The following is a 15,727-nucleotide window of genomic DNA, read 5'->3' on the forward strand; positions in this document are numbered from 1 at the left end:
AGATGAAAGATATGCTGAAAACTGATATGTAGAGTTGTCACAGTAATGTATTAGTGCAATCCCTGGACATATTTCATGATATTGCAGATTTTGTGTCATAGATTGAGTCAGAGGCTGAGGTGGCTCAGCAAAAAGTGTTGAGTGCTGAAGAAATTCAGCAAACAGAGTTTCCAGCTGGTTATGATCAGCTTACAGAGACACAGAGGGCTGAAAACTTTCAGCCAATAGAGTTTATTGCTGAAATATTTCAGCATCCAGAGTTTAGGGCTGTTTCTATGCAGTCCATAGAGCAGAGGGTTGAGGATATTCAGCCCCATTGGAGTGCAGAATTGCTGATTTACAGCAAGATTTGAGTAATGCAGAAGAGTATAATGAAGCCAGGGTTGACACAAAATACAAAACTGTGGATAAGAAGGTGGAGCCGGTAGCTGTACCGATTCCACCTGACAGTGATCAGCAAATAGAGAGGGCTGCCAAACAGCCAATTTTGAGGAATCCGGAGCATATTGGTCATAAATTTTCAGCAGAGACTCTTGCTGAATTGAAAATTGGAAATGGTGATTTCTTGCTACCCACAGAGAGGAAATGCTTTCAGGAGATGCTTGAGCGACATGGAAGAGGGTTTGCTTTTTTCCCGCATGAGATTGGATGTGTGAATCTTGATATTGTTGCTCCTATGGTCATTTTTACTATTTCTCATATTCCATGGAATCTCTGACCTATTCCAGTGCCTAAAGCACACCTGCCAAAGCTGATTGATTTGTTGAATGAGAAAATCAGGATGGGAATTCTTGAGCCTTCATCTGCACCATACTCAAACAGGTGGTTTACGGTTCCAAAGAAGAATGGTACTCTCCGATTTATACAGGACATGCAGCCAGTAAATAGAGTTACTATCAGGAATGTTGGTATAGGTCCAATTGTGAATGAGTTTGCAGAAGCATTTGCTGGACATGCCATCTATTCTTTCGGTGATTTGTATTCAGGATATGATCAGTTTCAGCTGGCTTTGGAAAGCAAGGACATAACCACCATGAGAACTCCTATTGGGCTTGTCAGGATGTGTACCTTGCCTCAAGGTGCCACTAATTCTGTTGTGCATATGATGAATGCCATGCATAAGGTCCTTTGTGATTATATACCTCACCTTACTATGCCTTTCTTGGATGATGTGCCCATTAAGGGGTGTGCAGAAGAAGATAAAAATGAGAGTCTAAATGAGCAGGGATGCAGATCCTTTGTGGCTGATCATATTTTAGCTTGTGAGAAGATTTTGGCCACGTTAGAAGAAGTGAACTTGACACTTTCAGGGCAAAAATCTGTTTTTGGAGTGAATGAGGTTGTCATTGTTGGACATATGTGTGGATATTATGGCAGGAAACCCTCACCTGATAAGGTGAATGCTATAGGCAAGATTACGGAGTATTGTTCTACCACTTCAGAGGTATAGAGATTCATTGGAGCTTGTGTGTTTTGTATGATTTGGATACCCCATTTTGCACACATAGTAGATTGTTTATATCAGCTGCTTCGAAAGGGGCAGAAATTCTATTGGGATGAGAGCCACACTAGAGCCATGCGGAAATTGAAGAAGTTATTGCAGATTGCTCCTACTCTCAGGAAAGCGGATTATAATTGTGGAAGGCCTATTGTATTGACAGTTGACACTAGTCCAACTGGCATAGGTTGGGCTGTGGGTCAAGATGATGCAGATGGAAACATGTATGCTATTCGGTTTGGGGCGAAAATCCTAAACGAGAGACAGAGGAGATATCCGCAAATCAAGAGGGAGTTACTAGGGATTGTTACGGCTCTCAAATGTGACAAGGAGTACTTTATTGGAGCTTCAGTTGTGGTAGAGACAGATTGCTTGCCATTTATTGGTATGATTACGAGTTGCTCTACTCCGGATATAGCCATGTTGAGATGGATTGCATACATCAAGTCATTAAATCCAGAATTTAAACACATAGCAGGGAAGGATAATCCAGTGTTGGCAGATATGCTGTCTAGAGCCAGATATGATGATGAGGAGATGCTATTTGCAAAAGAGGATGATGCAGAAATTTTAGCCACTATGGTTGATCATGTTTGCCATGTCTATGATATTGTGGCTTTCATAGAAGAACTCTATGTTGGAGATTGGTTGCAGATTGGCAAGTACCTTAGTACACTAAGCAAAAGAGATGAATGGACAGATGAAGAGTTCAAGAAGATCAGAAGGAAATCCTATGGTTATTTTCTCAAGGACGGATTTCTTTGGAAGCATCCGAAGAAAAGAGGCGGATTACCTTTGCGGGTTGTCTGCGATAGAGAGACACAGTTAACAGGTGATGAGGGAGTTTCATGAGAGTCCTTGGGCTGTTCATAGAGGAGTGTGGGCTACTTATGAGAAAATCAAGGAGAAATATTGGTGGAAAGGCATGTATAGAGATGTTTCTCACTTTGTTGAGACTTGCAGAGACTGCCAGATGTATTCGGTAGTGCGTCATCGAGATGAGCTTCATCTGACCTATCCGCTATGCATTCATTATAAGTGGGTAGTTGACTTGGTTACTATGCCTATGGGTCTATGGCAGATGAGGTATATTGTTTTGGCTAGAGAGGATCTTATCAATCATGTTGAGGGCATATCTTTGAGAACAAAGACCACTAGTGCAGTGTGTAAGTTCTTATTGGAAGAAATTTTCTACAGGTATGGTTGTGTGGGTAAGATCACTGCGGATCGCGGTGAATTGGATGCAGATGAAGCTAGGGAGTTTTTCTCTCAACTAGGAATCAAGTTGGCTCTAACCACAGCATACAATCCAGAGGGAAATGGAAATAGTGAAAGAGGGCATCCGCGGATAGTGAAAGCATTAGCCAAAGCATGTAGAGGACGGATTGGAGAATGGCTGAGACTTCTACCATTTGCTTTGTGGGCTGATCGTACGACTCACAGTGTTACCACAGGATATATGCCCGCAGAGTTGATGTATGGTCAGAAACCGGTTATGCCGACTGAGACTTGTGCTTTGACTTGGTCAGTTTTACCTTGGCAGGAGGATTTATCGAGAGAGGAGCTCTTAGCTCTTCGGATCCGGCAGTTGGAGAGAAGACGAGAGGATATTCAGCTAGCTATTGACAGGTTGAAGGTTGCTGGACTAAGAAATAAGGACAGGTTTGACAGCAGGCATCGCTTGCGGCCTAGAGCAATAGAAGAGGGAGATTGGGTATTAGTCTTTGATAGCAGCCTTGAAAATCAACATACTGCACTTCGGAAGATGGTGAAAAGATGGTTTGGGCCGTACATAGTCAGACATGTCTTTGATAATGCAACATATGAGCTGATAGAATTGGATGGGACAGTGCTTAGAGTGCCTATTGCTGGAAAAAGAATCAAGATTTTCAAGAAAAGAGATGATGAAGATTATGCATTGGAAGAATTTGCAAGAGAAGAGCAACGAGAAGAAACTCCAATGGAAGAGACAGATGATATGACGGATAATCTTGTTGATATACCGGAAATGCACAATGAAGAGATTGATCTGTTTGTGGATCTTGATGATAATGATCATGGGTAGTTGGCCCATCCGGAGGATGCGCAGGACTAGAGGGGGTGGATGTCGTATTGCTGCACATTCGAGGTGTGAAATCCACCCAAAAGTTGTGTGTGTGATATGATACTTTGTACATACTTAGTCGTTATGTTTGCTCTTTTATTTTATGTGGGTAATATAGTGAAGAGGGGTTTGAAGCAAAAGGAACCATTGATTTCTTACAGCTTGAAGCAAGCAGGGCTCTCTCCCTGTGTATGCTGACCAGTATCCATCATACTAGGTTCTCTTACTTCGAGAGCTGGGCATGCACAACATCAACACAGACATGTGAATGACAACATCAGCTGCTCCCTTCCATCATCAAAGCTTTCACATTTCTGTTCACCCATCATGATGAACAATCCCAGATTCATCAAGTGTGTGACTGTGGGAGATGGGGCAGTAGGCAAGACCTGCCTTCTTGTTTGACAATTTCAGTGCCAATGTTATTGTCGATGGATTTACCGTCAACCTTGGACTTTGGGATACAGTAGGCCAAGAAGATTATAACAGGTTGCAGCTTCTGAGCTATATAGGAGCAGATGTATTTCTTCTAGCTTTTTCTTTGACTAGCAAGGCAAGCTATGAGAACATTATAAAAAAAAAATGGATTCCTAAATTGACATATTAAGCACCTGGAGTTCTTGTTATTCTTGTTGGAACCAAACTTGATCTAAGAGATGACAAACAATTCTTTATGGACCATCCTGGTGCTATCCCTATTAGCACTGCTCTCGGAGAGGAAGTTCAGAAGCAGATAGAAGCTGCTGTCTATATTGAATGCAGTTCAAAAACACAATAGAATGTGAAGGCTATTTTTGATGCTGTAATCAGGGTTGTAGTCTACAACCTCCAAGGCAAAGGAAGAGAAAAAAGAAAATCGTATCAGAAAAATTGTGGGGTTATGTAATAGGTATGCTCATACGGGCATTTGGAAACATCAGAGTTTCTCTAAACATATGTCATGGTAGTCAAGTCATACTGCATTTTGGTATAATGCTTCTCCCAGGCTGAAATAGTCTTCTACTGTATGATGCTGACACTCGATTGGTGACCTTAAGTTATGTGTACACTGTTCGCACGGTTCACTATGGAAGTAGTCTGAAGAGTTGTGAGCAGCATTGCTTTTCAGATAACCGATGGCTCTGAAATTCTAACTGAAGATTAGGTGAATGAAAAAGGAAAGTGAGTGCAAGCTGTCGAATCTGCAGCTATGGATCTTGACCAGATTCAAAATGGGGAGTACATCATCTCTGTAGGGTACGATTACAATCTGCAAACCATAAAAACTGAAAGGGATGCTGTAGATGATAAAATGCGGAAAGTACATCAGACAGCGGAAAATGAGCTGGATCTTGCCGTTGATAAAGTACTTATGTTTGAGAAGACCACTCAATGGGGCATGTTTTCAGAATTACGAAAAAAAAAGCAGGAACCTGCCGAACAAGAGCTAAAAGGGGAGGACGCAAGCAACGGTGGGGGGGAAGAGATTTCAGAGGAGAAAAAGCAAAGGAGACGGATATATGTCGACCTTTTTATGTGAGATGCTGATCATAATCACGAAGGGGGCGAATGCAATCAACAACTGAAGAAGAAAGTCGTCGTTCGAATGGGCCGCTGGATCGATTTCAAGGATGATTACAAGACCATGGATCTTCACAGAGAGCGTCTGTTGGTGGGAGGCCAGGTGTTGTCCATGGGCATTGACAACTACAATGACGAGTGCCACAGCATCGTTATGCATTATAGCAAAGAGTGGGAGAAAGTCGTCGACTAGTTGCAACTTTGGAACAGATTGACAAAGAGGAAGCCATGAGTTAACTCAGAGAAAAGACAAACAATACCAACAAACAATTTCTGCTACAGGGATCTTGGATGTTACAAATGGACCTTGCCTATTGCCAGAGAATAAGCTAGTTGGAGGATCTTTGTTTGAACTAGAGCGTGACAGACTTCTAAAAGTGTAGGAAGAAACTAGAAGACAGAATGTCTTAATGCAATCTAGGGAGTGGCTCTTGGAAGGCACGCCCATGGCTGCTGCTGGCACTGCTGATGCTTTTCTATCCTTTGTATGCATCAGTCCAGGCCATCAAAAGTGAGTCGAAAGAAGATGATCAACAGTGGCTCACATACTAGATCCTGTACTCTTTCTTGACCTTTGTCGAGATTGTGGCAGCCCCTGTTTTTGCTTGGATAGCCTTTCCTTACACAAATATCACTTATCTACCTGGATATGCTGAATGTATATAGGATGTATAGTGAATTCATATCAAGTAACATAGTGACAGAGAGTTTAGACCAGACCCTGACTGGTTCTAAACACTTATGATATTGACAATTGCACTTTTCAATAAGCTAGCCTTCAGAAACCTTGTATACAAAGGTCTAATTCTTGCTGAGAATGGGAAGATGTCCTTTTACAACTTGTAAGCTCAAGCTTTCTTGAGTGTGGCCATGAATTGCAAAATCCTTGGCAAATTGTTTGTGAATACATCTCTACTGCTGTGATTTTGAGATTCAGAAACCTTGTACTTCTCAACTGTGCACGACTTTGAATAGAAAAGATCTAACACAAGATGATCCATTGATCCATCTTTTATCACCGATATCTCTTATTTTAGAACTGATCTTCTATCTTGAAATTTATCAAGGACTTCTGAAGTCGCGACATTGCTTTCGAAACCCTTCGACAACGTGTAAGGGTTGACGTCGAACTTGGTGCTTGTGCAAGTCCTTCATGATTCAACTTTAACTTGCAGTAATGTATCAAGACAATTGGATGGGAATAATCATTCCTTATATTAAGCATCCATATTTAGAGTAGCGTTACCACCAAGGTTGAGTGATCTAGTGGAGCAAAGGTTATCAAGTTATTGAGTGGCAAGAAGATCCTTCACATGGGATAGTAATGTTTATTTCCACCATTCTCAAAGGATTCTTATGAGTATTCCTATTTGAGTTCAGCAAGGAAGGAGGGATTATACGTGCCATACATTCTCTCTCTTGGCTCTGACTTTGATGATCATAAGTATGAGTGAGCTTATCAGTATGGTGTGGCCTATCACTGAAGAGTGGGTTTATAAGTTGTAATTTGACAGAGCTTCTAGAGAGTTCCTGCTAAACATGCGAGTGTTGGCGTAATCATTAAAGATACCCAAAGTAGGGTTGTTATAAAAATGGGAGTATATCTAGGACACTCTTTTACTAATAGGCACAATACAAGGCCTTGACTATAATGGGGCTGAATATAGCCCGATGTGGTGATATTAGCTGGTTATTGGTGAAAGGTGACTTGTAGTTATTGATCAACCAATCGAATGGAACCTATAGTGTGTGGGATCCCATCCTACGGATGTATCATTATGTAGCCTTGGATATGTTGCATATTTTTGAGACGATGACTTGTCAGCTAGTTCCTTGACAACCAAATCACTTTGCAAATTCCCTGGCCAAGTATGCTTTTGTTGAAGATGTCTTTTTCAATTGTGGTCGAAGGGAGCTCTGACCATTACCTTCTAATATTAGCCCATGCCTACTTTGGGGGCTTTTTGACACGTCCTATTTTGGCCGTCAATGGCTAGTTTAGATAATGAGTTAGATAGTGATTGAGCCCTTCTTATTCTGTCAAGAACACATAGGATTATTTATCATCATATCTGTCACACCCCTTGCTATTTATGCAAGTGATGCGAGGAGGCATATTCCACTGTGGATTCCATGAGACCACGGTGGATTCCGTGAGATTTTGCAGTGGATTCCGTAAAACTATAATTATTTGTCGGGGCTCGTACACAAGGTGGATTCGTTGTGCAACAAGTTGATGGGGATGCCTGTCCTTGTCGAGCGTCATGTTAATTTAATGTGCACGTGGGTGATTCCATGGGAGATGATTCTGCAAAATACATATTTAAATTAATGGATGTTTATGAGTTTAGACTGCACTCTTATTAAATTGAGGTTAGGACAGAGTTCTAACCTATTTATTTATTTTGTAGCTGAAGATTGCTAGGTATTCACTTTTTTTGGTTTAATTTTATTATTTTCTAACAATTGTGAATGCTTTAGTTGATGTGTAGAGTAGGTAGCGGTGGCGTTGGGAAGCACCAGGCGATTGCATGTTTTCGGATTACTTAGAAGAAATTATCAATTTTGATGGCCGTGCGCCTTATCATTAAAGGTGTGGCGCTAATATTTATTTAGGTACACTTATTTATTAAGTGCTTGACAGAAATTTATTATTTTGTATACGCATAAGCGCTCAGTTTGAATATTTTGTTATTGGACATTGTATTTGGGCATAGCCTAGCTTCTGGGGCACCCAACCGCTTTATTCTTTATTTGGACAAAAGCAAACAAAAAATCTAAAAGCATGCTAATTGTAATTTGGGCTTTTTTTGAGCTTGGAGATTAATCAATTTATAAATACATGCCTTGTGGAGTGCTCACAAAAGGCATGGGGGGAGATTGTACCCAATTTGTCTTTTTGTCTCATGTCGTGCAAACTCTCTTCTTGATTTTATGAAGTTTATGTAGAGTTCTTTGTTATTGGGGACCTTTCCCCACTCACTATGCACGCATCGAGCATCTGATTTGCGCACTAGTGGTATCAGAGTGAAGTTGAGATCAAGGGCTTCCAATCACTTACCATCTAACGCGAAGGCGAAGCTGCTGGAATGAACAGACTCTACAGGTAGTCTCACGATGAATCGTCAATACCATCGTGTTCTTGGCGGTGAAGAACCGCTTGCTATGTTGTCCGATCCCAAAGGACCACTCTCTAGCGGTGGAGGATCACTTCCCAAGCTCTTTTACGAACATGTTTTTTTTTAAAGAGTTAACAGAGAAGAAAAACTTCATTAAGTTGAGCTTAGCTTTACAAAGCTTGAAAGAAAAAGCTTAAGCCTCAAATTCAATCGTCAACGGCGGGAGTATGATTTGAACGGCGACAAGACTGACGTTGACATCCCATTGCCAACGCGCTACCAATAGATTAATTGAAGCTTTTTCTTTAAAAAATCTTAAAGCTAAGCTTAACTAAAGTCACAATTCAATCTTTAAATTCCCTTCCTAGTGGATGTTCACATTTAGTTTATTATGAACTTGTTTTGCAACTCCAATAAGCCCCTATTTGTACTTGCATCCTGGTAGAGACAATTTTCAACAAGCAAATGGTCATATGCATACTATATAGAAGACGTATATGCTTGGAAGAGGATCTTCATCAATTACCGTACTCGAAAAGAAGCAAGATGGAAAAAATCCATTTTTTAAAAAAGCCTTGTAAACCCAAACTTGAGCCATGCTCATCCCTCTAACGAGAATTCGAGTGTGTGAGGGTATTTGAGATTTTGAAGGATGTCCGATCAAACCATGGAAGATTTTATGGCAGAAGATGATTTACCGAAACTAATCATGGAGTAAAAATAAGACCTAATCATGATGCAACTACAAGAGGAACGAAGAGCATGCCAAACTTTGCAAGCTTAAATGGCTACTCTTCAATAATCCATTGCTGATCAAGATGGATGCAACCCGAAGATATTATTCGACATACGATTGATGTGACACTCGAAGCACAGTCTCTCAGGAAAGAAGCCAAGATAAGTAAAAGAAATGTAAAATTTCGTACTTTTAATGGGCTACATGAGGGCAAAACTATTCTCGCTTTTATAAGTTAGTTTGATGATTATTTTCATGAAGAGCAGTATGCTGAAAAAGATAAACTCAAATGTGCAACTATAACCATCTAGTGGACAGAGCATCGTTATGGTGGACTATTATCCGCAAGAGTATTGATTGTCCTATTACTTGGGAGACCTTTCAAAAGAAATTAATTTGCAGAATTTTCTTCCACCTCAATTCCATGAAACCCAACAATCAAATAGTGGGATCTTCTGCAACAAAGAGATTGTGAATCCATACCATAATACAGTGAGTGTTTTTGGAGCGTCTTATTGCAACTTCGAATGCTTGAAGATGTTTCTGAGGTGATCCACAAGTGCAAGTATATGTCTGGTTTGCTTAGTTAGTTCTATGCGAAAGTGAACATGTTTAAGCCAAAGACTTTGGAGGATGCAGTTTCTCTAGCCCATGATGCAGAAGATAAAATTTGTGGACAAGAAAAGCGACCACAATAATTTCAAACTAACGATAACTTTGGTATAAAGCAATTCAATTCTAACTTTTGAAGATCCAATCAAAATTGCTTTGTTCCTTCTTCTTTTCGTAAATCCTAGACTTGATCCCCTCCTTTACCATCAAACATAAATTCAAATCTTAAGCTATCTCTCCAACCAAATCCCAATATACCCAAACTTCCTACCATTACCAATAATGTTTTCAAAGCAAAGTCTGTAGTTTTCTTCAAGTGTCATCAACTTGGACACTTAGCAATGAACTGTCAATCCATGAAGCCAGCTGTTCAAATCAATTACTTGGGAGGGACTGAAGACAAAGACTATCCAGATATGCCAGATTTCACGAAAGATGATGAAGATATCGGTGATGCTTTAGATATTGTACCTAGTATGCCGAATCCTCATTCATTATTAATGATGAAATGTCTTGTGCATGGTCACAAAAAGATTGCTTTGTATAATGATGGAAGCACACATGATTTTATTTCTACAAAGTTAGTAAAAGAATTGAATTTACCTACTGTTCCAACTCATTATCACATAAAGGTTGCATTCTTAGGCACTATATACAATGGTACCCAACAAGTTCACGATTTAGAAATAAAATTGGCGATTATGTTGAGCACATAAATTTCTTGGTTGTGCCTTTGCAAGCTAGTGACATTATTTTAGGATTGCCTTGGTGTCACAAATATAATCCCGATATAGATTATTCCACACATTCCATGAAAATTCATTTTAACAAAAAACAAATCATATTACATGGAACACACACATTTGATATTTTTTCCTTGTTTAGTCACACACATGCTAAACGTGCATTGAGAAAATGTAGCAAATCATACTTAGTATGGGTGAATGAAATAATTGAAGCTAAGAAAAATTAGATGTATCCTAGGCATGCACAACTTTTTCTACAATTTAAAGATTGTTTTGCTGCTGACTTACCACCTAGTTTACCACCTACATGTCCTGAAGATCATAAAATACACTTAATCCCAAGTTCTCAACCACCACATGTAAAGCACTTTATAGACACAATCAAATTGAACAGAAAGAAATCCAAGCACAAGTTGAAGAATTGTTAACTCGAGGACTCATTAGGCCCAGTATTTCTCCTTTTGGTGCACCTCTCCTATTAGTGAAGAAGAAAAATAATACCTACAGGATGTGCATTGACTATCGTCCCTTAAACATGATCATTGTTAAGAATAGATATCCGATTCCTAGGGTAGATGACCTCATGGATAAACTACAAGGAGCCACTAGTTTTAGTAAGATAGATCTTAATCTGGATATCATCAAGTACAATTGGATACACCTGATATTTTCAAAATTTCATTTAGAACTCAATTTGGTCATTATGAATTCCTTGTTATGCCTTTCAGTTTGACCAATGCACCAGTTACATTTAATCGTATGATGAATTGAATATTTTTGAAGTGTCAACATTGTGTATTGTTTTCTTTCATGATATATTGGTTTTTAGTAAGAATGAGAATGAGCATTTCGGTTTGACCAATGCACCAGCTACATTCAGTCGTATGACGAATCGAATATTTTTTTACCAATGCACTAGCTACATTATGAATTCCTTGTTATACCTTTTGGTTTGACTAATACATCAGCTACATTCAGTCGTATGATGAATCGAATATTTTTGAAGTATCTGCATTTGGTAATTGTTTTCTTTGATGATATATTGGTTTTTAGTAAGAATGACAATGAGCATTATGAACATCTATCTTTGGTTTTCAAATTGTTGGAAAAGAATCAATTGTATGCTAATCCTAACAAGAGTGAATTTCTCCAAACCCACATAGAATACTCAGGTCATATTATTTCTTCTCATGGTATTCAAGTTGATCCTAAAAAGATAGAAGCAATTTTGAATTGGTTGATCCCTAAAAATGTGCATGAGTTATGTTCTTTCTTAGGTCTTGCCAGCTTTTATAGAAAATTTGTGAGAAATTTTTCATTGCTTGCATTACCTTTGAAAAAATTGTTAAAGAAATGTGTTGTATATTATTGGTCTGATAATCAAAAAAATTCTTTTGAATTATTGAAACATGCTTTAACACATGCACCTGTTTTGTAATTACCTCATTTTAATCAACCATTCTTTCTAGTAGTCACACAGATGCTAACGAATCAGGAAAATGAGCTGTTCTCATGCAAGGTTCACATCCCATAGCCTATTCTAGTTGCAAACTTATACCTTTTGAGTTCAAGTATTCCACCTATGATAAAGAATTGCTAGTTGTAGTTCAAGCCTTATGTCAATGGAAACACTATTTGATGGGTTCCGAATTTATGATTAAAACTAACCAGTAAAGTATCAAACATCTCCTTAGTCAGCCACAAATCTCTGACCATCATATAAAATGGGCTGCTTTTATCCAATATCAACCCGAAAGAGAGAATGTTATTTCCGATGCATTGAATAGAAGACCAAATATCCATAATATTTTCGTTTTATTTTTTTGATTCCCTTATTCCTATGAAGGATACTTATGACCATGACATCATTTTTCAAGGTGATTGGAATAAATTAGTTACTAATAACTGGATTCCAATTGATTCTTTATCTTATTCTGATGGATTTATGTTCTATGAGAAAAAATAGTGTGTAACTGTTCCATTTAGATCATTTGTGTTGCAAAAATTCATTGTCCTCCATATCAAGACCATAGAGGTATTATTTTCACTTTAAGAACATTGGTTGAAGATTTTTACTGGCCATAAATGAAATTTGATATTTTTAACTTTGTTTCTGAGTATTTAATTTGTCAAAGAGTCAACTGACACCATGGTAAGAAATATGGTTTTTTAATGCCTTTACCAATTCTTGAATGACCATGGGAACATATTTCAATGGATTTTATCACTAGTTTGCCTAACACACAAGCTAATCATGATATGATTTGGACTATTATAGATTGATTTAGCAAAGAAGAATATTTTCTTCCATGCAAGAAAACATTTACTGCATCTCAAGCTGCACAACTGTTTTTAAAGACTGTTTTCACTAACCATGGTTTGCCAAAAGTTATTATTTTTTATCATGATTCTAGATTTTGCAACAACTTTTGGACTACTTTGTTTGCTAATTTAGGTACTAAGATTGAGTTTTCATCTACATTTCATCGTAAAACCAATGGGTAAATAGAAGCTACTAATAATACAATTTTAGATATTTTGTGTACATATAAAATTTCAAAGCCAGAAATATGGGATACACACTTGTATCTACTTCAATTTACATACAATAATATACCACACATAGCTATACAAAAAGCACATTTTGAAATTATTTATGGACATAGATTGCCTACATCTGTTATATCATTGTTGAACAAAGTTGAAGCTGTTGATGATATTGCCAATATGCATGCTACTATTTGGGGTTATGATGCTAGGAGGTATATTCCACAGTGGATTCCATAAGGTTTTTATTTCACGGTGGATTTCGTGAGGTTTTACGGTGGATTTCATAAAACTATATTTATTTACCGAGGCTCATACACAAGGTGGATTTCTTGTGCGAGAAGTTAACAAGGACGCCTATCTTTTTCGGGCATCATGTTAATTTAATGTGCACATGGGTGATTCCATGGCGGGTGATTTCGCAAAATACATATTTAAATTAATGAAAATTTATGAGTTTAGAGTACACTCGTATTAAATTGAGGTTAGAGCAGAGTTCCAATCTATTTATTTATTTTGTAGTTGAAGAGTGCTAGGTATTCACTTTTGTCGGTTTAATTTTATTATTTTCTAACAATTGTGAATACTTTAGTTGATGTGTAGAGTAGGCAATGGTGGAGTTGGGAAGCACATGGCGATTGTGTGTATTCAGATTACTTAGAAGAAATTATCAGTTTTGATGGACGTGCGCCTTATCATTAAAGGTGTGGTACTAATATTTATTTAGACGCACTTATTTATTAAAGTGCTTGACATACATTTATTATTTTGTGTGGGCATAGGTACTCGATTTAAATATCTCATTATTGGACATTGTATTTGGGCACAACTCGACCTTTGGGGCATCCAACTTCTTTATTCTTTATTTGGAGAAAAGCAAACACAAAAACTAAAAGTATACTAATTATAAATTGGGCTATTTTTTATCTTGGAGATTAATAAATTTATAAATATATGCCTTTTGGAGCGCTCACAGAAGGCATGGGGGGAGATTGTACCCATATCTTTTTGTCTCATGTTGTGCAAACTCTCTTCTTGCTTTTATGAAGTTTATGTAGAGTTCTTTGTTCTTGGGGACCTTCTGGCACTCACTACGTGCGCATCTAGCATCGGATTTGCGCTCCAACAGGGGGTTAGCCAATAACTTGATGCATAATTTAGTGTAGGACCTAAGGAGCCCTTATCTTTAGTCGGTCTTATGCTTTAGTGGAGCTATGTCAGGACCAAGGGTTTCTTTTAGCAATACACTATTGAATGGTTGTTTTGTGGATTATTTCATCAGGCCAAGAGGGCCAGTCATTTTGTAGTGAAATGTGAAATTTCATTAGGCCAAGCGGGCCATGTGTCTATTGAGTGCGGATGCGAGTGCGGGTGTAGTTAATGGGTGCTGTTTTAGTGCTGTGCTAGATAGATTTTGTGGAATCTCGAGGGAGCCTCTTGCTATGTGGAAGCTTCTTCTAGCCAAGTCAAGATTATATTTTTTCTTTACGAGTATTTTCTCTCTATGCCATATGTATTTATGCCATTTTGGAGAAATTTTCTTTTGTTGAGGATCGGTAATCAAGGCATGAAGTCTAGTGTTAGGTAACATATATCTGAGGGAGGTTCGAGTAGTTGTCTATCTCGTGTTAAGATATTGTTAGACATTCTAAGACCTATTTTTAGAAGGCACTCCTAGTGACCGTGTTCCGCTAGCCTGCTAGGTAGTTGTTTCTTAGAGCTTTTGTTAGTGTGAGGTAGTTAGACTTTACAAGGATATAGGCGCATAGCGATGGTGGTTTCTGATCTAAATTAGCGGCGTTGCTATTTGCGTCGCAAATAGGGACGCAAATAGTGACGATACTCAAACGAAACAACGCGGGTTGAAACTCAAGCGCATCATTTTGCACGAACGAAGAAAAGAGAGAGGGAAAGGGAGAGCAAACTGCATCTTGCATTTGAGAGAGAGAGGGAGAGAAAGAGGGAGAAGGAAAGATTCTCACCGCCATCGTCGTTGTGAAGAGGAGCCGCCGAATCCATCCTCGCGCCTTTACGGTGAGTACATTGTTCCTTCTTGCTTTGTTTTTGTTTTTTCTCCTTTTTTTGCTTGCTTTTGTTAAAAATCATGTATGTTGAGAGAGAAGGAGAGGAAATGAGAGAGGGAGAGGAAGAGAGAAAAGGAAAGAAGAAACAAGAGAGAGAGAGAGAGAGAGAGAAAATATTAAACATAATAGAGAAAGAGAGAAAGAGAGAGAGAGAGGGAGGGAGAGAGGAGAATGAATGAATAAAAAACAAAGAGAGGGTAAGATTATGTTCTTTAATTTCTTCTTTTCTTGTTTGTAGTGGTTGTAGTAGTAGTGGCGATAGTAGTATTAGTTCTTTGATTTCTTCTTTTCTTGTTTGTAGTAGTAGTAGTAGTAGTTGTTGTTGTTTTATTTCCTCTTCTCGTTTTTCCTTGTTTGTTGTTGTTATGGTAGTGGTAGTGGTAGTTGTTGTTATTTAATTTCTTCTTTTCTTATTTGTTGTTGTTGTGGTAGTCATAGTAGTGGTAGTGGTAGTGGTAGTGATAGTAGTAGTAGTTGTTGTTTAATTTCTTCTTTTCTTGTTTGTTGTTGTTGTGGTAGTCGTAGTCGTGGTCGTAGTTATCGTAGTTATGGTTATTGTAGTATTAGTAGTAGTAGTTTTCTTGTTTGTTGTTGTAGTAGTAGTAGATTTTTTTTCTTTTCTTGTTTATTGTTGTTTAGTTTTCTTGTTTGTTGTAGTAGTTGTAGTTACTTTATTTTCCTTTTCTTGTTTATTGTAGTGGTAGTGATAGTGGTAGTGGTT

General features: G+C 38.2%; 1 pseudogene; it reads left to right on the forward strand.

Annotated features, from left to right (window-relative positions):
- Positions 1-3,929: 3,929 nt before the first annotated feature.
- Positions 3,930-4,488, forward strand: LOC148024673 (rac-like GTP-binding protein 5 pseudogene; annotated as a pseudogene).
- Positions 4,489-15,727: the final 11,239 nt, after the last annotated feature.

This window comes from Lygodium microphyllum, chromosome 15 (assembly GCF_053477565.2).
Source record: "Lygodium microphyllum isolate KBCC chromosome 15, Lygodium_microphyllum_v1.1.10, whole genome shotgun sequence".
Lineage (NCBI taxonomy): Eukaryota > Viridiplantae > Streptophyta > Polypodiopsida > Schizaeales > Lygodiaceae > Lygodium > Lygodium microphyllum.